We start from the raw sequence: 23,858 nt of genomic DNA, 5'->3' as shown, positions 1-23,858 counted from the left end.
CCCTCTGAGATCACAGATACTAAGTCGCGATCTGTTTTGTATTGCTTTCCATACTGATCTATATGAGCCCATACTTGGCTGAGGAAATAGGCCAGTTTGGTAGGCTTACCATCAAACATCGCTCTAAACCGTGGTGGCAGGGCCCTTGCTGGCAGAATTGCCACAGCGACTTGAGGTGAGGCAGAGACCTGTTGTGGTGCTGCAGTGGGCGGTGGGGTGAATGCCGGTGGCTGAACTGAAACCTGCGGTGGTGGCACTGCTGGCTGTTGGATCAGACCCCATGACAGTGCTGAGATCGTCGGGGCAAAATGGGCCCATGGTGATCTTGTAAGTGGGGAAGCAGATGGTGCTGGCGTCTACTGGCACTGGACCCACCCCTGGCCAGGATAGAATCCCCAGCCTGGGAGGATAAATTTTGCAGGGGGTAGCATGAAGGCAGGTTGATGAGGGCTGGATACAGGACGACATCCAGGCGATCGCTGTTTTGGTTCCATCTCTGGAGTTGGATCATGCTGACAACTCTTCCTGAAATCCATCTCCCCGGACCGAGCACCTTGGCTTTGCATCATCTCTGCAGTTTCAAGGCCTCTTACCATGCCTTCAGAAGGAGAATACTGGGTCTCAATAAACCTTCCAGTATGTGCTCCCATGGCTCCCTCTGCAATCTCCTCTCTCTCTTCCATCTTCGCTTACACACCACCCAAGCTTTAGGTTGGTGCTGGGGCTCAGCACCCCATTTGAGGTGTTGCTTAGTTATTTAGGAGCTTTGGTTTAATGTAAGGGTTCCAAGGAACACCCCCAACAAAATAAAGCTCTGAGGCTTGAGGTTCCTCAAAGTTTTAATTTATTAGAGATGTCATGTTGGCACAGCTGGGAAAACCCAAAACTGAAAGCTTCCAGGTTTTCCACACCCAGTTGACAGTTCACAGCCCTGCCCCACACCCACAAGTTCATCACATTGTCCAATCATCTCTTCACACTCAATGGGATACAATCTTCAGACAGTCTACATCAGAGGCAGGATGTCCTTGAATACGGAATATTGTTATGACTAACTTTCTACCGTTCCAACAACAACCCCCTCCCAACTTCCCCAGCTAAAATATGTGGCAGTTAAGAAGCAAAAAGAAAATTGCCTTCCAAAACTGACAGTAATTTTAAAAACTGAAATCATATGAGATCTCCAAAGTGTGTGAAATTTTGGTACTGTCACCTGCACAAGCTCTTGTCAATTTTTGAGTCAAAACTTTATAAGATTCTCATAAAAATCTGACCATTTACATAATTTTTCCCAAATGATTTGATTTGGGGGTTCTGGAATGTGCATCACAGTTATGGCCGATGCCTTTAAATCATCCCATTGCCAAATTCCTGCCCTATCTGTTATCTGTGTTACTATATGCTTTGGTTAGCAATAGAGTAAAAAGGTTTTGATCCAATTTTCTCAAAGTCTTACCTAAATAAATAATAATATAAAAATAAAATAAATAAAATATTTTTATGTAATATGGACGTATTTGTGGCTTTCACACTATGTTTGATCCAACAAGTACAAATAATGAGCTCCGGTGTTTTTTACTGGCTCATTAATTTCTTTTGCAAAGATATTACTATATTTATGTATTGCATTGATATTCCTCCCAGCTTTTCTCAAAGACCCCAAGGTGGGTTAAATAGGCAGAGGTCAATCTTCAATTCAGAAAATGGAGCAAAACATTTTGGTTGGATTGCCTCAAACACACTTGGATCAGTGGTGGGTTTCAATTTAATTTGCTACCGGTTTGCTCGTGCGCTCATGCTCGTACGCACATGCTATACTTCTGCGCATGTGCAGAAGCATCTGGGCTGGTGGGTGGAGGCTCCCGTTGTCGCTGCTACTGTTTTGCCTGATCAGGATGAACCAATAGCAACCCACCACTGACTTGTATATGCAAATGCGTACACACATTTTCATACATACATATACAGCAGTTTAAGATGCAGTTTATATTACACACTGAAGAAGTGACTTTGCCCTGGAGAACTTTAATATAAACCTGAGGCCTGAATTTAGATTTTAAATTCTCATAAACCAACCCAATCTGTCAAGGTAAACCATTGGCAAATTAATGTTTTCCAAACTTACAAAGCAGAGGTAGGAATAGCTGAGAGAGAGGGAGGGAGGGAGGGAGGGAGGGAGGGGGAGAGAGAGAGAGAGAGGGAGAGAGAGAGAGAGTGCAAGCGCATTTGGATAAAGCAACAAACTCACAATTTATTGCAAAGCTACCTAGCCATACTGGGGGATTTTTAGTCATAAGGACACAAAATCTAGCTGATCAGCTGAGAGAATTGTAGAAGGATTTGACAATGACTGCTTACAAATCTTAGTATTTTCAGCCAATAACTTTTATGAGGCAATCCCAGAAAAATAAAGCATGTGTTATGTTGTAACCATTAGGTCTTATGGGCATATAATGTGCTAAGTATGTAGCAGTTCTAAGACCCAGTTTATGTTAACAGCAGACCCAGTTTTGACATCTATTTACTTTTTAGAAGGGAAGCTGAATTAAAAGAGAACAACTGATGAAACAGTTGGCAGAAGATTTGGTTGGAACAAAAACAGGAGAAAGAAGCCCCCCCGGAAGAAAGAGAAGAAACTGAAATAGCATGGTTTGGTGATAAGTCATGTCCAACCCTAGTTAGCTGGGCCAGAGTCCTGAGGAGCCAGGACAGAACAGTTGTTACAGTACTTGTGACACAGTGGAAAATTCTGAACCTTTCAGAGTGCAGTATTCCTATAAAAGTAGGTTGTTCTGCCATAAATGCTTGTTTTAAACACTTTTTCACAACCTCTCTTTTCCACACCCTGATTGTTATATACCATATAAGGCGCGAGCTATAAGCTTCACTCAGGTCCTCCAAAATGGCGGGAAAATACTTGAAGCTCATTGGTCTGAAAGCCCTCTATAAAAGAGGATGTTGCCAGACAAGCAGGTTGTTGGGTTGTACTAGTCTACTAATAAAGAGCTGTTGTTACTGAAAGAACTGTGTCCGTCTCTTCCATCATCGAATCTAACACTGGCGACAAAGTTGGGATTGGAAGAATAAGGACAACTAGACCAGAATCCCAGCTGAGTAGGAAGCAACCGGCATTGCTCGCTGTTCTGCAGAATCACCATCTGCCAGCATGATGACTGCATATGCTCCACCGGCTCCATTCAACCCAGCCACTGACAATTGGGACTCCTATATGAATTGTTTTGAATGCTTCATGGAGGCGAATGACTTCCTGGGACTGTCTGACAACTGCAAGCGAGCACGGTTCTTCAGTTATTGCAGTATGGACATGTTTGACATGGCCAAGGTACTCGTCAAACCACTTGTGGTTCAAGTGGTACTGTGGCCACACTACAAAACACACTCTGGGCATATTATGCCTGGTGCAGTTGAAGTTTGTAGGGCAGTGAGAGTTTCACCGCAGAGTGCAGGAGGAAGGCAAATCCGTGAACCACTATGTAGTGGCACTCGGAAAAGCCACCACATATTGTGAGTTCCAAGAGCTGGAGGATGTGCTGTTGGAACAGCTCATAAATGGAGTGAGGAATGTTATCCTACAATGGCGGTTGTTAGCCAAGCTGGCCCTCACTCTACAAATGGCCTTGGATGAGGCCAGAGCAGCAGAGAACTCGCAGAAATCAGCTGCAGCCCTGCAAAGAGCGGGAAACATGCTGACTTTGTGCCAAACCGCCACAGTGCATCATGAAAGCACCAAGCTGATCGAGTTGTTGGAAGATGAAAATGACATCTACCAGTTTCAAGAAAAGAGCCTACCCCGACACAGAGTGGAGACAACCCCTATTTGCAGGATGCGGAGGGCCACATTCCAGAGCTCTGGAGCTCAAACATGCTCTGGAATGTGGCCACTGTGTGCCAGAGGTGTGACTGTAAGGGGCATCTGGCTCAAGTCTGCCTTGCTAGCATGCTGTCTGTATTCAGAGCTAAACAGCAACTGTTGCCACTGCCATGCCAGAGAAGAGGAAAACCAGGCTGTGGAAACCCAAGCACAGGGAGAAATATCCAGCTGCTGACAGGGAGGCGTATCAAACAAATATAAGACAGACCAGCTCGTTGGCCAAAAAGATCCATGTTACAGTGCTGATCAAAGGGACAGAGTGTGAGATGGAGATTGACACGGGATCGTCCCTGACTATTGTTGCATGGAACATCATGAAGAACACTGTTCCAGGCATAACAAAGAAAGACTTGAGGCCTCAGCTGTTACAACTCAAAGACTACCAAGGAAACCACATCCCTGTTGTGGGCAGCGGAACATTCCAAGTGCAATTTAGGGGGTTTTCTGGCCCCTTAAAAATAACTGTGGTCGAAGGGGCATTGCCAAGCCTGCTTGGCTTGGACTGGTTCGAGGTCCTTGGCATGGGAGTGACCGGCATCAACACCATCGCAGATGACGGCGCTGAGGATCTTGTGAAGGAGTTTGAGGATGTATTCAGCAGCGGCGTAGGCAAGTACAAAGGAACACCTATTTCCTTCAGCCTAGATCCCAAGGTGGCACCAATTAGAATTAAGCCCCGTAGGGTCCCCTTGCAATTAGACCTAAGATCGATAAGGAATTGGATAAATTGTTTATCCAGGGAATCCTTGAGCCAGTGGACCATGCCCGTTGGGAGACCCCTATAGTCACACCAGTCAAAGCTGACGGCTCGGTCCTCATCTGTGCGGACTATAAATGCACGATAAACAAGGCCTTGCAGCAGAACTCCTATCCTGTTCCCATTGTTCAGCACTTACTGCATTCATTGGGAACAGGAACAACATTTGCCAAACTCGATCTCATGCAAGCGTACCAACAACTGCTGGTCGATGACAGCACGGCCAAGGTGCAGACAATTGTCACCCACAGGGGTGGGTTTAAATGCTGCCGCTTGCAATTCGGTGTCAGCGTGGCACCAGGACTATTCCAAAGCTTAATGAAATGATTATTACAAGGCATCCCTGGGGTGGTGCCTTACTTTGATGATGTCCCGTTGTCTGCTGCCAATAAACCTGCCCTATTTGCCTGTCTCAGGGCTGTCATGACCAGATTCAGGGAAGCAGGCCTTAAAGTTAAGCGGGAAAATGCCACATCTCAGTGCCCCAGGTGGAGTTCCTGGGATACATGATCGATGGCTCAGGGATTCACCCCACCAAGTCCAAAATTGCCACCATTCAGAATGCCCCTATCCCACAAAATAAGAGGGAGCTGCAAGCCTTTCTAGGTTTGCTCAATTTCTACAGCATATTTTTAGTGCATAAGGCCACCGTGACCGAACCTTTGCATAGGCTGCTTGGAAAAAAGGCTTCCTGGTTCTGGGACCAGGCCGAGGCTGCTGCCTTCACTGCCGTAAAGAACCTGCTGACATCTGACAGTGTGTTGGTCCATTACAGTGACTCCCTGCCCCTGATTTTGACTTGTGATGCCTCGCCTTTCAGGGTGGGGGGCTGTCCTCAGCCATCAGCTTCCTAATGGCTGGGAGGCCCCTCTCGCTTTCTATTCCCGCACTTGTCTGCTGCCGAGCAAAACTACAGCCAGCTGGACAGAGAAGCGCTGGCTGCGGTTGCTGGGGTCCGGCAGTTCCATGACAATTTGTACAGCAGACACTTTACCCTAGTGACTGACCACAAGCCCCTGCTGGGTTTGTTGGCAGGTGACCGCCTGACTCCAACCATCATACCACTTTAAATGGTGCAATGGTTGCTCTTCCTGGCAGCCTACAGCTACCGGCTTATTCACCAACCCGGGAAGTCCCTGAGCTGTTCTGTCCCCCCAACTCACCTAAGAAAAGACACACGCTGAAGGACGTCTGCCAGCAATTTATTTACAAGTTGACCTGGTTTCCTTTGGCAGAGGAAAGTTCTGGCAGCTACTCTCCAAGTGCCTGCCAAGTTTCTTATCAGGAGACAGCATGTTTGCAGTTCGTTGCCAGGGCAACCAGAAGTCTAAAGAATGGTCAAGAGTTACTCACGAAAATCCAAGCTTTAAATCCAAAAACTGTCTGAAGCTCACACGATGCAGTTTTTTGTCTGTCACAGGGGCTACGGAGCAACTCCACCCGCTTTTATCCCCTGTGGGGTGTGACTCAGTGACTCAGCACTCTCTGGGCCTGCCACACCTCTTCCTTTGCTGCGCACGCTTCTCTTTCCTACGCTGTCTGGGATCAATCCAGGATTGATCCTCCTTGCCCTCTATCTGTGGGTGCTCCAACATGCCTTCTTCCTGGCCTTCCACTGGCACCTGAGGCATTGCCAGAAAGGAGGGACCTGGAGAGGGAGGCCTTGTCGGCTCCTCTCCCTCACTCTTAGAGTCATCCTCCTCCATGAGGAAAGGCTCAGGAGCCGGAGTCACAACATGAGTCATGCCGATGCGCTGAGCCACTGCCCTCTGTCTACTCTGGTGGAAGACACCCTGCACCGGTCTGCCAAGTTCTCCTGCTAGAGGACATCACGTTGGGGCCCATCACTGCAGCTGAGATTGCTCAGCATATAGCTAAGGACACTGAACTAATGCTAATTCTAAACTATGTATGGTAAGGTTGGCCCAGAAACCTAGTGTCGGAATCGGCACAGCCTTATTTCTCACACCAGAATGAACTGTCTGTATTAAAAGGTTGTTTGTTATGGGGGGAAAGGGTAGTCATACCCTCCAGAGGGAAGTGCTGGAAGTTTTGCATGCTGGGCATCCTGGTATAGTCAGGATGAAGGGGCTGCCAGAAGCTACAGGTGGTGGCTGAAAATGGACCATGACATTGCGGAATGGGTTGCCACCTGTTCTCCATGCCAGGAATCCCGACCAGCTTCCTCCGCTGCCCCGGCTAAAACATGGGAAGCACCCCAGGCACCATGGGCCAGGGTGCATATTGACTTCACAGGGCCAGTAAAAGGGCTGTTGTTGTTGACGCTTACTCTAAGTGGTTAGAGATAGTCCTAATGACTTCTACCACTGCTGAGGCTGTCATTAAGGCGCTTAGAAAACTCTTCGCTATGCACATCCTCCCCGACATGCTAGTCTCGGACAATGGCCCACAATTAATGGCCGTCCCATTCGAGGCCTTTTTGGCCGACTTGGGCATCAGACATGCCCTGGTGGCTCCATTTCATCTGGCCAGTAATGGGCAGGCCAAACGATTAGTGAGATTTACAAAGAAGGCATTTGCCAAAATGGATCCGGGGATTGGCAAGCCCGAATAGATAAGTTTTTACTGATTCAACACATCACCCCTTGTGCTGTCACCAATAGAAGCCACTCGGAGCTCCTCATGGGATGGAGAATCCGATCACAATTGGACTGATTGCATCCAAATTATATTGCTGACACACACACACTCCAGTTCAACTGGGAAAATTCAGAAATTTAAGATTGGGGACAAGATCTATGCCAACAATTATGCCAGGAGCGCTCTCTGGATTCCTGGCATGGTCGTGGAAATATCTGATCCTCACTCCTACAAGGTTGAGCTAGAGGACGGGAGTGTGTGGTGTCAGCATTTGGACCAACTCTGAGGCTGAAATTCAAACTCTCCCCTTCACACACCAGACCAAACTCAATCCGACAAGTGGCCAGACCCTGACTATTCTAAACTGTTAAATCCAAAGTCTAACACTAACTCAAACCTGATTGTGCAGCTTGATTTCCCACCTGTGGAACCAAGACTCCAGCGCAGACTTCCAGAGGTGGTTGGGTTTTCCAGCTCCTACCACGCCCACCGACATGTTACAGGAGGTTCCATTGGTGGGTCCAGAAACTGCAACTAATCCACTTGCTCAAGTTGACGCCCAGGATCAAACTGAATTGCACAAGTCAACTGGGCTCGCACCAGCCCCACCTACCTGCATGATTACATCTGTAAATATGTACATATATTGACTTAACTAAGTGTATTCTATGAGGTGAGGGGTGTTATGTACTATATAAGGAGTGAGCTATAGGCTTCACTCAGTCCTCCAAAATGGTGGGAAAATACTTGAAGCTCATTGGTTAAGCCATCTGACAGCCCTCTATAAAAGAGGACACTGCCAGACAAGCAGGTTGTTGGGTTGTACTGGTCTACTAATAAAGAGCTGTTGTTACTCAAAGAGCTGTGTCTGTCTCTTCCATCATCGAATCTAACACTGATGTCTCCTTGATCCTAAAGCCTAGCCTTGCAAGACTATCATTGTTCCCACTGTATCATTTTTAATGAGGCAATCAAATAAAATATATTTTATTTCTGCTGAGTTTAATTCTCAACCACAAGGAAACTGGGGGGGGGGCTTAGGCAGGTTGTCAGGAGTGGAGAAAAGGGAGCACCAACAATCTAGGGGGTCCTCACCAAACTGTCCAAAACTTTAACTTTAGGTAGTGTCTGTGGAGTTTGCAAGATGATAGATACGGTGTTTCAGCCAAAGCCCCATCTCTTTTGTACACATGGTACATACAAAAATGGTGAGACTTTGATCTCAACACCATACTCACCCTCTTGCAAATTTTGCTACATCTCTCTGTGGATATCTGTGCTTGCTTCTTTTCTGATTTGACATGTTGGCTAGTTGAGCTGAAAAAAATAATTTGGTTTGTGTGTTCAGTAGAAATGTGGGGATCCAGCGTTCCAGACAATGGTACTCTCTGCATATAAACCAAGCTGGTGATTATATTAAAAGGATGCCAGTGGATTATGAAGCTGGACTTTGTTAGAGTATGCACTGGACTATTTCCAACTGAATTGTTTATCTCTCTTTTTCCAAAGATCTAGAGCAGGGATGTCAAACTCAAGCCCAGTGGGCCACATCCGGCCTGCGGGGTAATTAGATCTGGCCCTCGGTGTCGGCCTGGAAACAGCAAAGGACTGCCCTGGACTGGCCCTCTGTTAGCAATAATGGAGCTTGGGGGGGCATGTGTGGGCCCACAGGCTCAGTTTTTGCTAGCAGAGAGTGGCAGGAGGCTGACCAGGCCAAAAATGGGGTCTCCATTTTCACTGGCAGAGGACTATCAAAACAAACTAAAAATAAAACAAAAGGAAAAATATTTCCCCTTTTGCATTTGAGCATGCAAGAAGGGACAGGAAAGGGGAAAGAGAAAGAGGAAAGATAAAGAAAAAGATAGGAAGATGGGAAGAGAGCAAAGAAGGAAAATTAATGAAAGAGGGGAAGGAAGAAGAAAGGAGAATGAAGAGGGAAGGAAAAAGAAGGAAGGAAGGAAGGTGTTCTGTTTCCCTCCCCCAATACTCCCAACAAAGAGTCAGTCAAAGGCCTCCTCTTCTACTTTATTTACATAGATAAATGTCCTGGCCACGTCTACCCACGGGCCTGCCAAGTTTCTGGAGATAACGAGGAAATTATAGATAAGGCCAGAATTACTCACGAATATATTCTTCCCTCCATTGATACAGTTTGCCCGCGCAAATTCATTGCTTTGTCCAAGACAAAAAACCAGGAAGTCCCACCTCCTATTTATAGTCTCTGCAGATGTCACTGCATGACCATCATTCCTTGGCTTTATCCCAACGCTGCTTCTGCTGCGCGCGCCGGTCACGTCTGCGCAGTCTTGCATCACTCCAAAACTGTTCTTGGGGCGTTGCCAAATCAGAAGAAGGCTCCAGAGAATCAGGCCTTGCCGGCCCCTCCTCCTCCCTTTGAGTGGGTGCCAGGAGGAGAGGGCCCAAGAGAAGCAGGGCTTGCCAGGTCTTCTCCTCACTTTCTGAATCATCCGAGTCCAGGAGTCCGGGTCCAGGAACCTGGGTCACAACACTATCCTCACCGCAGGGCCCTTCCCCGGGCTGACGATCGGGATGCGGTCGGCTGGGTTCTGCTCATGGAAGGCCTGCACCAGGTCAGGGCATGAACGCCGGAGGCATCTACCCAGGAGAAATCAGTCCTGTATCCCTTCCACACGATCAAATATTGGAAACGACCCTTCAGCCAGTGGGAGTCTCGTACGCTGTGGACTTCGTATTCCTCCGACCCGTCCTCGGCAACAGTGACGGGTGCTCTTGGGCACCGAAGGGCACTCGGTGTGGCCTCAGGAACCAGAAGGGACTGGTGAAAGATGGGGTGGATCCGCATGGATTGTGGCAGGGTCAGTCGGTAGGCTACCGGGTTGATGACTGCCTCGACAGGGAACGGGTCGATGAATCAGTGGTCCAACTTCTTTACCGGGCGGTCGGACGGGAGGTGTTTGGTGGAGAGCCACACTCGGTCTCCAACCACCAGCGGGGGCGTTGCCCTTCAGGAACGGTCAGCGGACCGTTTGTAGTCCTCCTTTACCCGATCCAGCTGCTGACGTACCAACTGTTGGACCGCATGCAATTCCGTCAGGAAGGTCTGCGTTTCGGGAACAGGAGAGTCCGGTGGTGCCAGAGGGAAGAGCCGCGGATGGTACCCCACATTGGCAAAGAACGGGGTCATCTGAGTAGAGGTGTGCTGAGAGTTGTTAAAAGCAAACTCCGCCAGGGACAGGTAATCGGCCCAGTTGTCCTGTTGCTGGTTGATGAAGCAACGGAGATACTGTTCCAGGATACCGATGACCTTCTCTGTACCCCCGTCGGTCTCCGGATGGTGCGATGACGACAGACACACCTGCACCTCCAACGCGGCCATTAGTCTCTTCCAGAAGCGAGCTGTGAACTGAACTCCGTGGTCCAAAACCACCCTGTCCGGTAGACCATGGAGGCGGAAGATGTGCTGCAGAAAGAGACGGGCCGTTTTTGCAGCTGTGGGCAGTCCACGGCATGGGATGAAGTGTGCCATCTTGGTGAGCATGTCCACCACCACCAGCACTGTGGTGAACCCAGAGGACGGCGGCAGGTCTGTCAGGAAGTCCATGGAGATCACCCCCCAGGGTCTGTCGGGTGTCGGCAAGGGCTGGAGGAGCCCGGGAGGGGCCCCCGTGGCGGCCTTGGCTTGCCGGCACGGTACGCAGGATGTCACGTAGGCATGTACATCATGCCGCACTCGGGGCCACCAAAAGATCCGTGTCACCAGGTGGAGGGTCTTGAAGAACCCAAAATGTCCTGCTGCAGGGTTGTCGTGGCACTGGGTCATGACGAGGGCTCGGAGTGGTCCTGTGGGCACATATAATCGCCCCCAAAACTTGAGTAAGTCCTCCTCCAAGGTCCAAGGAGACGCGGGGCCCACCTCCGCTCTCCTTTGCTACAACCAGGCATCCTGGCGCTGCGCCTCTCGCACCTGGGCCCGCAAGTCCACTGGTTCCTGTGCTGCGGCCAAGGCTTCTGCCAGCAGCACCGTCCATGGAGGAAGGGGGTCCTTGGCGCAGAGGTACTCTGGCTTGCGGGACAGGGCATCCGCCCTCCGGTTGTGACCGCTGGGAATGTAGGTCACGCGGAAGTTGAACCAGGCAAAAAACAACGACCACTGGATCTGCCACTGGTTCAACTTCCGAGCTGTGGTGAGGTGCTCGAGATTGTGATGGTCCGTTCGGACCTCCACCTGATGTCGGGCCCTCCCAGATGGTGTCGCCAAGCCTCGAATGCAGCCTTGATAGCCAGCAACTCTTTTTCCCAGATGGTGTAGTTGCGCTCGGAAGGATTGAGTTTCCGGGAGTAGTAACCGCAGGGAAAAAGTGTGCCATCATTCGTTGGAGCCTGTAGCAGCACCGCTCCCAGAGCCACATTGGACGCGTCCGTCTCCACCACAAAAGGCCGGAGCGGGTCGGGATGCCTCAGGACGGGTTCCGTGATGAAGGCTTTCTTGAGGGCTGTGAATGCTTCTTGCTGCGAGGGACCCCACCGGAACGCAACCTTCTTCCTGAGGAGCTGAGTAAGTGGAGCCGTCAGTGTGGCGAAGCCCGGGATGAAGGTCCGGTAGTAGTTGGCGAAGCCCAGCAGGCGCTGAACATCCTTCACCCGATGAGGGGCTTCCCAGCTACACAAAGCTTCTACTTTGCGTGGGTCCATGGCTATGCCCTTGGGCGAGATGACATGCCCAAGGAATTCTATGGAAGTCCGGAAGAAGACGCATTTCTCCAGCTTCGCATTGAGTTGTTGCTCCCGCAAGCGTTGCAGAACCAGACCGACGTGTCTAAGGTGGCTTTCCCTGGACCGGGAGTAAATCAGGATGTCGCCCAGGTAGATAACCACGAACCGATCCAACATGTCTCGGAACACGTCGTTCATGAAGTGCTGGAAAACGGCGGGAGCGTTGGTCAACCCAAATGGCATGACAGTGTATTCGTAGTGTCCGTATCGGGTGCCGAATGCCGTCTTCCATTCGTCTCCTTCTTGCATCCGCACCAGGTTGTAGGCCTCCCAGAGATCGAGCTTGGTGAAGATCGTGGCCTCCCGCAACCTCTCCAGCAGCTCCGGGATGAACGGCAGGGGGTAGCGATTCCACACCATAATGGCGTTTAGCCGGCGGTAATCACAGCACAGGCGCAAGTCCCCTGTCTTCTTCTTCACGAAGAAGACCGGGACCGAGAGAGGGGACTTTGAAGGCCGGATGAACCCTCGGGCCAGATTTTTGTCAAGGAAGTCCCTGAGGGCGGCCAACTCGGGCTCCAACATGGAATACAGGTGTCCCACAGGCAGTGGTGCGTTGGGCAGAAGGTCCATGGGGCAATCGTAGGGCCGATGCAGGGGTAGTCAGTGTCTTGGACAAAATGTTCTGTTTCCCTCCCCCAATACTCCCAACAAAGAGTCAGTCAAAGGCCTCCTCTTCTACTTTATTTACATAGATAAATGTCCTGGCCACGTCTACCCACGGGCCTGCCAAGTTTCTGGAGATAACGAGGAAATTATAGATAAGGCCAGAATTACTCACAAATATATTCTTCCCTCCATTGATACAGTTTGCCTGCGCAAATTCATTGCTTTGTCCAAGACAAAAAACCAGGAAGTCCCACCTCCTATTTATAGTCTCTGCAGATGTCACTGCATGACCATCATTCCTTGGCTTTATCCCAATGCTGCTTCTGCTGCGCGCGCCGGTCACGTCTGCGCAGTCTTGCATCACTCCAAAACTGTTCTTGGGGCGTTGCCAAATCAGAAGAAAGCTCCAGAGAATCAGGCCTTGCCGGCCCCTCCTCCTCCCTTTGAGTGGGTGCCAGGGAGGGAGAGGGCCCAAGAGAAGCAGGGCTTGCCAGGTCTTCTCCCTCACTTTCTGAATAATCTGAGTCCAGGAGTCCGGGTCCAGGAACCTGGGTCACAACAGAAGGAAAGAAGTAAGTAAGTAAGTAAGTAAGTAAGTAAGTAAGTTATAATGAGTGAGGGTCTCAGGGAAGTCCTGCCTTAGCACTTGGTCACCACAGATGCCCCGACCTAAGTCCCGTGTCATGCCCACCATGGTCACGCCCACCCCCATCCTGGCCGGCCGAGATCAAACATAATCCTGATGTGGCCCTCAATGAAATTGAGTTTGACACCCCTGATCTAGAGGGTTTGTAAATATAACAAAGGAAGAAATGATAAGTTTAAAGCTGTGTCTTATGTTGTTGTCAACATAATATAACTGGGCCGCGGTGTGGCTCAGGCTGTAAGACAGCCTGTTATTAAACACAGCTGCTTGCAATTACTGCAGGCTCGAGTCCCACCAGGCCCAAGCTTGACTCAGCCTTCCATCCTTTATAAGGTAGGTAAAATGAGGACACAGATTGTTGGGGGGGCAATAAATTGACTTTGTATATAAATATACAAATAGGATGAGACTATTGCCTTACACAATGTAAGCCGCCCTGAGTCTTCGGAGAAGGGCGGGATATAAATGTAAATACAAAAAAAAAAAATAATTTGGTCATGTCTGAATCTTATTAGTTTCTGTTTGCTCTTCTCCCACACCAAGATTTATTCAGTAGAAACAGAATGTATTATTTTCTTTGAGCCCTGGTGTTGTGTCTTGCCCACCCTCAGAGCAGCCGGGGCCTTCTTATCTGCTCCCGAACACGGAGGAATGTATGCCTCCCGGCCCCAGTCCTGGCTCCATGCCCAGACAAACTGCAGAAGAAGGAGCACCTCCCGGCCCCAGCCCTGACTCCATGCCCAGGCAAACGGAGCAGCTAGACCCCTCCCCCTCCTCCACAGCATGTGAGCCTGAGGAGGGTTTATTATCAACAGCTGATTGGAGTGACCCTCGCATCAGAAGATTGGATAGGCGGAGGCAACAGAAGGAAGGGAGGGGCAGGCCTTAATGAGTGCTGAGTCATGGAGCCACACCCCATGGCCTATATAAAGGATCTGCTTTCTGGCAGTCTCTGAGTCAGGCAAAAGTCGAACTTATCTTGCTGAAGTCACTTACTGGTCTCCTGCCTGCTCTGAGGACTTTGCTAGGACTTTGGGCAGAGCTGCAGAGGCAAGCCTGATTCGGATTTCCCTGACCCGGCCGTCAGCGGAGGAGTGGGACACGACACCTGGAGCTTCAGAATGATGAAGAAAGAGTGTGATAAGTAGCCAAGCCAGAAAGTATCACATAAATGCAATGAAATAACCAAGCTGGGCAGTGCTTTAGAAATATTAATTACTATCATGATGGAGCTTGATTTTAATTCATTGCCTCTTCTGGCTACTTTATTTTGTGTAAGGGTCAAACTCACCTTGCCTTGCCTGAGAAACAAATTAATTTGGATTTCTCTCATTCTAAACTGTTTCCATTCCATTTTGGGATTATTAAATTCATCTCTGCAAAATTAAGACTTGATGGTGAAGTTGATTTTCTTTTTGATTTTTTTTCTTTTACAATAAACTTGCAGAAAGCTCCAGAACAGAGGAGGAGAAATGCTTGAGAGATCTGACTTATAATGAATGGCAGTGGTGGTGATATTGAGGAGGAGGAGGAGAAAAAAGAAGAATGTTTGTAGATAAGCCAAGGAAAAACTTCTAATGGACACTACTATTTAAAAAACATACCTACCGAAGAATAAGCACCATCCTTCTTATCCATTGCATAATATCGATATAACCAGTCTTTCTTCTAAGCCACAAGAAGATAGTTTGAGAAGTAAAGGAAACTTGGAGCCATGAAAAAACAAGGGCACTTCTTTTGAAAAAAAGAAAAGTACACCACTATTCAAGAAAGTGTGGCAACAGTAACAAATATTCTTGTTCTGACAATTGTTCAATAAGTAATATTGGACCCAAATATTTAAGATAGCTATTTAAACTATTTGCATTTCTTCTTACGATTGCCTTTAAATTCATACACACATGCACACACAGAGAGATTTTTCTTTTAAAAATTTCAGTTCCTTTTGATTTGTTATTGTTTAGTTTTCTAATTCTTCCTTAAGTATTTGTCTTTTCACTTTGCAAAATACATTAAGATAGATTCAGTAATAATAGCAACAAATAATCAAATCAATCAATAAATATTTATTACAGTCAAAGACCAGTAACAACAAATAATATGAAAATGAAGAATGATAATCCACTTCAGGTATTTTCATAACCCAGGTATTTTAGAGGTACAATTTGATCTATAATAGAATTCTTAAACATTTCATCTGTGCTTTTGTGTCAAAAATAGTTAAACTTCTAAAGGACATCTGTAGATTACTAATGACTGAAATACAATTTGGCTGTTTTCATGAAGTGCTCTGCGGGATGTCAGAATATTTAATTCAGGATGTTAAAAAATCCTCAAATGTCACAATAATTATATCACAGCAGGCAATTAAAACACAAGAAAATGCCAACTGACTAAGAGGGATCCTTATTATTTAGAAAACTCATGAGAAGTTGACACTTACAAGAAGAAAATAGAAATTATAACTACAAATTCCTGGGCACACATTCATTTTAACAGAAAATATATCATAAAAGTAAGCAAAACGTTTATTGATTCAAGTCATTCAATTATTGAATAAAAAAATTGCTATGTGATCCCACAAGGCTGGATAAAGGTAGCAACATGTAGAATTTACAGTGCAATAAGATATAAGTACAGGGAGTCCTGGACTTACAACCACAATTAAACCCAAAATTTCTTTATTCCCCTCCAAGTTTTTTATTTTTTTATTTTTTATAGAAATGTCAAATCAGTGTGTGAACAGTGTGGCACTTGGGTGCCATACATTCCAATACAAATGAAACGGATCAGATTAAACATTATTATTACATTCAATCAACTTATGTATTTCTAATAACAATACACTTCTATATTCGTTTACAGTCTATCATTATTCAATTATTCCACCTATTTCTCATTATTACTTTCATTTTATCAAATAAAAATGTATACATTAATATTCCCTTTACTTCTATCACTTATTCTAGCTTTTAATAATGTTAGAAAGCTTTTTCTTTCTTTCCTGTCTAACTTCTATTCATGTCACCTGCCTAAAAAAAGAGAAGAAGAAAAAAGAGTAGAGAGGGAGAGGGAGGGAAAGACATCGCAAAGCAATGACAGAAGAAAGGAATCATCCATCCACCCTCGCTTGTCCGCTTTATGCTTTAATTAAACAGCTTTAAAAGAAAGGGAGGGAAAAGGAAAAGCAAGTCAGAACAACAATGGGGGGGGGGGGGAAGAAATAATCTACCTCTCATCATTTGCCCGTTTCAATACTTCAATTGCTATGCTGTTTTTTTACTTGCCTCCCCCATTCCTCTCTTAAGTCTCCATCTATATTTATTTCTTGGAAGTCCAATCTAAATGTTCCTCCCACCTCTACCGTCTTCCACTGCCTAGTTTCTAAAATTTCTACTGAGGTCCCTGCCTCCATTTCAAACATATCTTCCAACTCTCTTTGTATGTTTTCCCCCTGGTTTAGTTCATCAATCACTATTATTTTCATTGTAGTCTCCTATTTTTCTTCTTCCTTCTTCTTTTCTTCTTTTGACTCCTCCCTTTCCTGGATGTCTTGGTCTGTATTATTATTATTATTATTATTATTATTATTATTATTATTATTATTATTATTATTATTATTATTATTATTATTATTATTTTATTATTATTATTATTTTATTATTATTATTATTATTTATTCAATTTTTATACCGCCCTTCTCCCGAAGGACTCAGGGCGGTGTACAGCCAAGATAAAACAAAACGATACAAAAATATACAATTTAAAATACAAATTAAAAAACTTAATATATAGGTGGCCTAAAAACTTTAAAAATACATAAAACTAAAAACCCCATTAAAATTAGTAGTAAATTTAAAACCAATAAAATTTAGGCCAGCCCCGTGCGAATAAATAGATGTGTTTTCAATTCGCGGCGGAAGGTCCGAAGGTCAGGTATTTGGCATAAACCCGGGGGAAGTTCGTTCCAGAGGTTGGGAGCCCCCACAGAAAAAGATCTTCCCCTGGGGGCCACCAGCCGACATTGCTTGGCGGACAGCACCCTGAGAAGTCCCTCTCTGTGAGAGCGCACGGGTCGGTGGGAGGCATGAGGTAGCCCTCATCCCTTGTATAATATTTTCCTTTTTTCCCATAATGTTCTTAAATCCTTTGTCCATGATTTCTTTTGTATTTTGAAAAAGTAAATCCATCTCCTGCACAATTCCACTCATTTGTCCTTCTTAAATGTCTTATTTTGTTTTTTTAAAGAAAGTTGATTTTCTTCCAACAGTCCAAGAACTATTTATTTAGTTTTTAAGCTCCCCTTCAAGGAGTAGACTAATATGTAGTCTATATGTAGGTCTTTGGTTATTCGGGTTTTCTCCCGCGTAAAATTGGAAGTGTCTTGGCGACGTTTCGACGAAGTCGAAACCCGAATAACCAAAGACCTACATACAAACACCCGCGAAAACCTCAGAAAACAAATATATATATATATATATATATATATATATATATATATATATGGGTCTTTGGTTGTTCGGGTTTTCTCCCGTGTAAAATTGGAAGTGTCTTGGCGACGTTTCGACGAAGTCTCATTCGTCATCTTCAGGCTTCAGCTTCGTGCTTCTGGGAGCAATGTGTGATCGCAGCTGTTTCTTCCTTTTAACTGCTAGTGGGGGTTTGAACTGATTGGGTGGGAGCTTGGCTGTGCTCTGATTGGATGGGGGTTTTTCTGTGCTCTGATTGGCTGGGGGTGTGTCCTGTGTTGGTGGGGGCTTGGTTGTGCTCAGTCTAGTCTGTGCTGCAGGGGGATTTGAGCTGGTGAGCTGCATAGCTGTTGTTTGGCTTTGTGGTCGTGCTACATCTTCATAGTGGGTGTCAGTCTGCTGCATGAATGGATTGGAGGGGTTTGTGGGTGGGAGCTTGGCTGTGCTCTGATTGAATGGGGGTTTTTCTGTGCTCTGATTGGCTGGGGGTGTGTCCTGTTTGGGGGGGGGCTTGGTTGTGCTCAGATTAGTCTGAGTAATTTCAGACTAATAACTCAGACTAATTAACTCAGACTAATCTGAGTAACTCAGACTAATCTGAGTAATCTGAGTAACTCAGACTAATCTGAGCACAACCAAGCCCCCACCCAAACAGGACACACCCCCAGCCAATCAGAGCACAAAACCCCCCCCATCCAATCAGAGCACAGCCAAGCTCCCACCCAATCAGTTCAAACCCCCACTAGCAGTTAAAAAGGAAGAAACAGCTGCAATCACACATTGCTCCCAGAAGCACGAAGCTGAAGCCTGAAGATGATGAATGAGACTTCGTCGAAACGTCGCCAAGACACTTCCAATTTTACGCGGGAGAAAACCCGAATAACCAAAGACCTACATATATATATATATATATGAATTTATATCCCGCCCTTCTCCGAAGACTCAGGGCGGCTTACATTGTGTAAGGCAATAGTCTCATCCATTTGTATATTATATACAAAGTCAACTTGTATTGCCCCCCCAACAGTCTGGGTCCTCATTTTACCTACCTTATAAAGGATGGAAGGCTGAGTCAACCTTGGGCCTAGTGGGACTCGAACCTGCAGTAATTGTAACTGCAGGCAGCTGTGTTAATAACAGACTGCATTAGCCTGTTGAGCCAGAGATTAACACTCAGTTCCATTCAAGAACACCCAGAGATTATCAAAAGCCCCTTTATGTCCTCTTTGTAAATTCAATCCTCTAATATAATGTTCAAATGTCTCTTTAATTGAATCACTTTCTTGTAGTTTCCCTTTTTGTCAGCAGGTGGCACTCTTCACTTAAATTTCAGTTTACTAGTCCATCATCATTTGTAAAAGCAGAATAAGTTTTATATATAGTTAATTCCAAAATTTAAAAATGCCTTCCCAGTATGCTTAGGTACCACTTTAACAAATAGTTCTGGCAAATGGATCTGAATTATTTCTTGGGGTTAAATTTAAAAGAAAAGAAAAATCCTCTCCCCCAGTTTCTCCATGACTCACCTTCTTCTCTCCTGCACCAGTCTTAGCTGTTATTCTTCGGTTGTCTCAGGTTGTAGTGGCCATCTTTAGGCTTCGTTTTCTTCTTGCTGTGGCTGAGAGGGAAAAAAGACCCCAGTAGGGCTGCAACGCTCCCTGACCTCACAGGGTGCCCCTCTTTTCTTCACCACCTCTGCAGGGTGGCTTAGGCTCCCTCCGGAGCCCACAAACATGAAGAATTCAGCACAGGGAACATGGAGCCCGTTCCTCTGTGTCTGTACCACCACGATGTCAACTGGAAGTTCTTTTTCTTTTTAAATAAAAGTTTTTTATTTTTTAAAAACAAACATATAAACCCTAAACAATACATCCTTAATATTCAGTGTTTCATCTGAGTGCATATTTTGGGTCTTCTACTCCCTCCTCCATCATTTTCATATTATATTTCTATCATACCTTTATATTTTCATTTAGATTGTTAAATCATTCTTCCCAAATTTCTTATGTTATATTAATTCATCAATTTTTATATATATCTCTTCTCTAACAATTGATATAATTGTCCCCATATTTTAAAATACTCCTATTCTTCCTTTTCTTTAATTACCAATGTTAATATATTCATTTCTGCACATTCCAATATCTTCTTAATTACTTCTACCTCTAAAGGGGTTTTCTCTGCTTTCCAATTTTGTATAAATACAATTCTCGCTGCAGTTACAATATGTATAATCAAATAAGTATTCTCTTTACTATATTTCTCTGGTAAGATACCCAGTTGGAACAATTCAGGTTTTAAATCATTATGTTGTTTTATCATTTCCTCTAGTTCTTCTGAACCCAAAATTTCTATTGCACATTTTGCTCTATTTTATGATTTTTCTTGCTATAGCTGTTAAGTGAATCACTGCACTTGTTAAATTGGTAACATAATTGTTAAGCAAATCCCCATTAACTTTGCTTGTCAGAAGGTTGCAGAAGGTGATCCCATGACCCTGGAACATTGCAACCATCATAAAAATGTGTCAGCTGCCAAGCAACTGAATTTTGATCACGTGACTACGAGGAATGCAGTAACAGTTGTAAGTGTGAAAAACGGTCATAAGTCACTTTTTCAGTGATGCTTTAACTTTAAACAGTCACTAAACAAACTGCTTTTTAGTTGAGGAATTGTTAGTTGCAAAGTCGTGGCTGATGCATTGCGACCCATGGACAACTTCCCTCCAGGCCTTCCTTTCCTCTACCATCACCCGGAGACCACTTAAGCTCATGCCAACTGCTTCAGTGACTCCATCCAGCATCTCATTCACTGCCGTCCCCTTCTTCTTTTACCCTCAACTGTTCCCAGCATTAGGCTCTTCTCCAGTGAGTCCTTCCTTCTCATTAAGTGGCCAAAGTAGTTCAGTTTCATCTTCAGGATCTGGCCTTCTAAAGAGCAGTCAGGGTGGATCTCCTTTAGAACTGACTGGTTTGATCGCCTTGCAGTCCAAGGGACTCGCAGGAGTCTTCTCCAGCACCAGAGTTCAAAGGCCTCAATTCTTTGATGCTCAGCTTTCCTTATGGTCCAACTTTCACAATCATACATTGCAACTGGGAAAACCATAGGCTTGACTATATGCACTTTTGTTGAGAGAGTGATGTCTCTGCTTTTTAGTATGCTGTCTAGATTTGCCATAGATTTCCTCCCCAGGAGCCAGCTTCTTTTAATTGCTTGGCTGTAGTCCCCATCTGCAGTGATCTTGGAGCCCAGGAAAATAAAATCTGTCTCTACCTCCATTTCTTCCCCATCTATTTGCTAGGAACTGAGGGGGCAGGGATCCATGATATTAGTTTTCTTAATGTTGAGTTTCAAGTCAGCTTTTGCACTCTCCTCCTTCACCCCAATCAGAAAGCTCCTCTTCACTTTCTGCCATTAGAGTGGTATCATCTGCATATCTGAGGTTGCTGATCTTTTTCCCAGCATTCTTAATTCCAACTTGTGATTCATCTAGCCCTATCTGATGTGCTCTGTATATAAGTTAAATAGGCAGGGCAACAGTATACAGCCTTGCCGAATTCCTTCCTCAATTCTGAACCAATCAATGGTTCCATGTCCAGTCCTCACTGTTGCTTCTTGTCCCACATATAGGTTTCTCAAGAGACAAATAAGATGGTCTGGTACTCCTATCTCTTTGAGAACTTGCCATTATTTGTTGTGATCCACATAATCAAAGGTTTTAGCATAGTCAATGAAGCAGAAGTAGATGTTTTTCTGGAACTCACTAGCTTTCTCCATGATCCAGCATATGTTGGCAATTTGATCTCTGGTTCCTCTGCCTCTTCGAAATCCTGCCTGCATTTCTGGTAGTTCTTGGTCCACATACTGCTGGAGCCTTGCTTGTAAGATTTTGAGCATAACTTTGCTAGCATGTGAAATGAGTGCAATGGTATGGTAGTTTGAGCATTCTTTGGCATTGCCCTTCTTTGAATTGGAATGTAAACTGATTGTCTTTTAAGATTTTAAATAGTTCAGCTGGAATACTATCACCTCCACTAGCTTTGCTGTTGCTCAGACTTCCTAAGGCCCATTTGTCTTCACATTTCAGGATGTCTGGTTCGAGGTTGTGGTTATCAGGGATGTTAAGCTCCTTCTTATTTAGCTCTTCTGAGTAATTTTGCCACCTTTTCTTTATCTCTTCTGCCTCTGTTAGGTCCCTGCCATTTTGGTCCTTTATCATGCCCATCTTTGCATGAAATGTCCCTTCATATCTCCAATTTTCTTGAAGAGATCTCTGGTCCTCCCTATTCTATTGTTTTCTTCTATTTCATTGCACTGTTGATTTAAGAAGGCATTCTTATCTCTTCTAGCTATTCTCTGGAATTCTTCATTTAATTGGGTGTATCTTTCTCTTTCTCCCTTGTCTTTTGCTTCCCTTCTTTCCTTAGCTATTTGTAAGGCTTCCTCAGACAGCCATTTTGCTTTCTTGCATTTCTTTTTCTTTGAGATGGTTTTAGTTGCTACCTCTTGTACAAACCTTCTTCCATAGTTCTTCAGGCACTCTATCGGATCCAATTCCTTAAATCTAATTGTCACATCTACTGTATATTCATCAGGGATATGATTTAGTTCATACCTGAGTGGCCTAGTGCTTTTCCCTACTTTCTTCAATTTAAGCCTAAATTTTGTGATGAGAAGCTCATGATCTGAGCCACAGTCAGCTCCTAGTCTTGTTTTTACTGACTGTAAAGAACTTCTCCATCTTTGGGTGCAGAGCACATAGTCTTATTTCTGTGTTGATGGCCTGGTGATGTCCATGTGTAGAGTCCTCTCTTGGGTTGTTGGAAAAGAGTGTTTGCTATGACCATCATATTCTCTTGACAAAATCCTATTAGCCTGTGCCCTGCCTCATTCTGTACTCCAAGACCAAACTTGCCTGTTATTCTGGTTACCTTTTGACTTCCTACTTTAGCATTCCAATCCCCCATGATGATAAGGACATTATTTTTTGGTGTTAATTCTATAAGGTGCTGTAGGACTTCATAGAACTGGTCAATTTCATCCTCTTCAGCACCAGTGGTTGACGCATAGACTTGGACTACTGTGATATTGAATGGTTTGCCTTGGATTCGAACTGAGATCATTCTGTCATTTTGGGAATTGTATCCCAGTATTGCTTTTTCTACTCTTTTATTGATTATGAAGACTACTCCATTTCTTCTGAGGGATTCTTGCCCACAGTAGTATACCTGATGGCCATCTGAATTAAATTCACCCATTCCTGTCCATTTTAGTTCACTGATTCCTAAGATGTCAATGTTCAGTATTGTCATCTCTTGTTTGACCATATCCAGCTTGCCTTGATTCAAAGATCTTACATTCCAGGTTCCTATGGAGTGTAGATTTTTACAGCATCGGACTTTCCTTTCACCACCAGATACATCCAAAGCTGAGCATCCTTTCGGCTTTGACTCAGTTGCTTCACTCTTTCTGGCACTACTAGTATTAGCCCTCTGCTCTTCTTGAGTAGCATATTGGACTTCTTCTGACCTGAGGGGCTCATCTTCCAGTGTCATATCTTTTTGCCTTTTGGTATTGTCCATGGGGTTTTCATGGCAAAGATTCTGGAGTGGGTTGCCATTTCCTTCTCCAGTGGAACACGTTTTGTCAGAGCTCTCTGCTATGACTTGTCCGTCTTGGGTGTCCCTGCATGGTATAGCTGATAGCTTCATTTTGCTGCACAAGCCCCTTCATCACAACAAGGCAGTAATCCATGAAAGGGAAGTTGAGGACTACCTGTACATATATTATTAGAAAATTGGAGATTTAGCGCTAAAATGAGACAATAGGAGTTATATTAGCCAACAAACTGTATAACTTAACTTTGAGATGTAATTTAACTTGAGATACATCTTAAGGGCACAGTGGTATACATTATGTTTTCCAAGTTGGAGAGGTGTGACTATTGGGTTGCAAAGATTTCTCTAGAGAACCAAGTTTCCATAGAATGGCATGAGTATGCTTTGGGTAAACTGAGTTTTGACTGCACTGAAGCTCTAATTCTGTTGACTTAGTATACACATTCTTTATTTTACTAAAAATAAAATTATGTCAAACCCTCCATTGATTAAAATTATAATAGACAGTGAA

Source organism: Ahaetulla prasina, chromosome 8 (assembly GCF_028640845.1).
Source record: "Ahaetulla prasina isolate Xishuangbanna chromosome 8, ASM2864084v1, whole genome shotgun sequence".
Taxonomy (NCBI): Eukaryota; Metazoa; Chordata; class Lepidosauria; order Squamata; family Colubridae; genus Ahaetulla; species Ahaetulla prasina.
The sequence above is the reverse complement of the archived record's forward strand: the minus strand, read 5'-3'. Positions refer to the sequence as shown.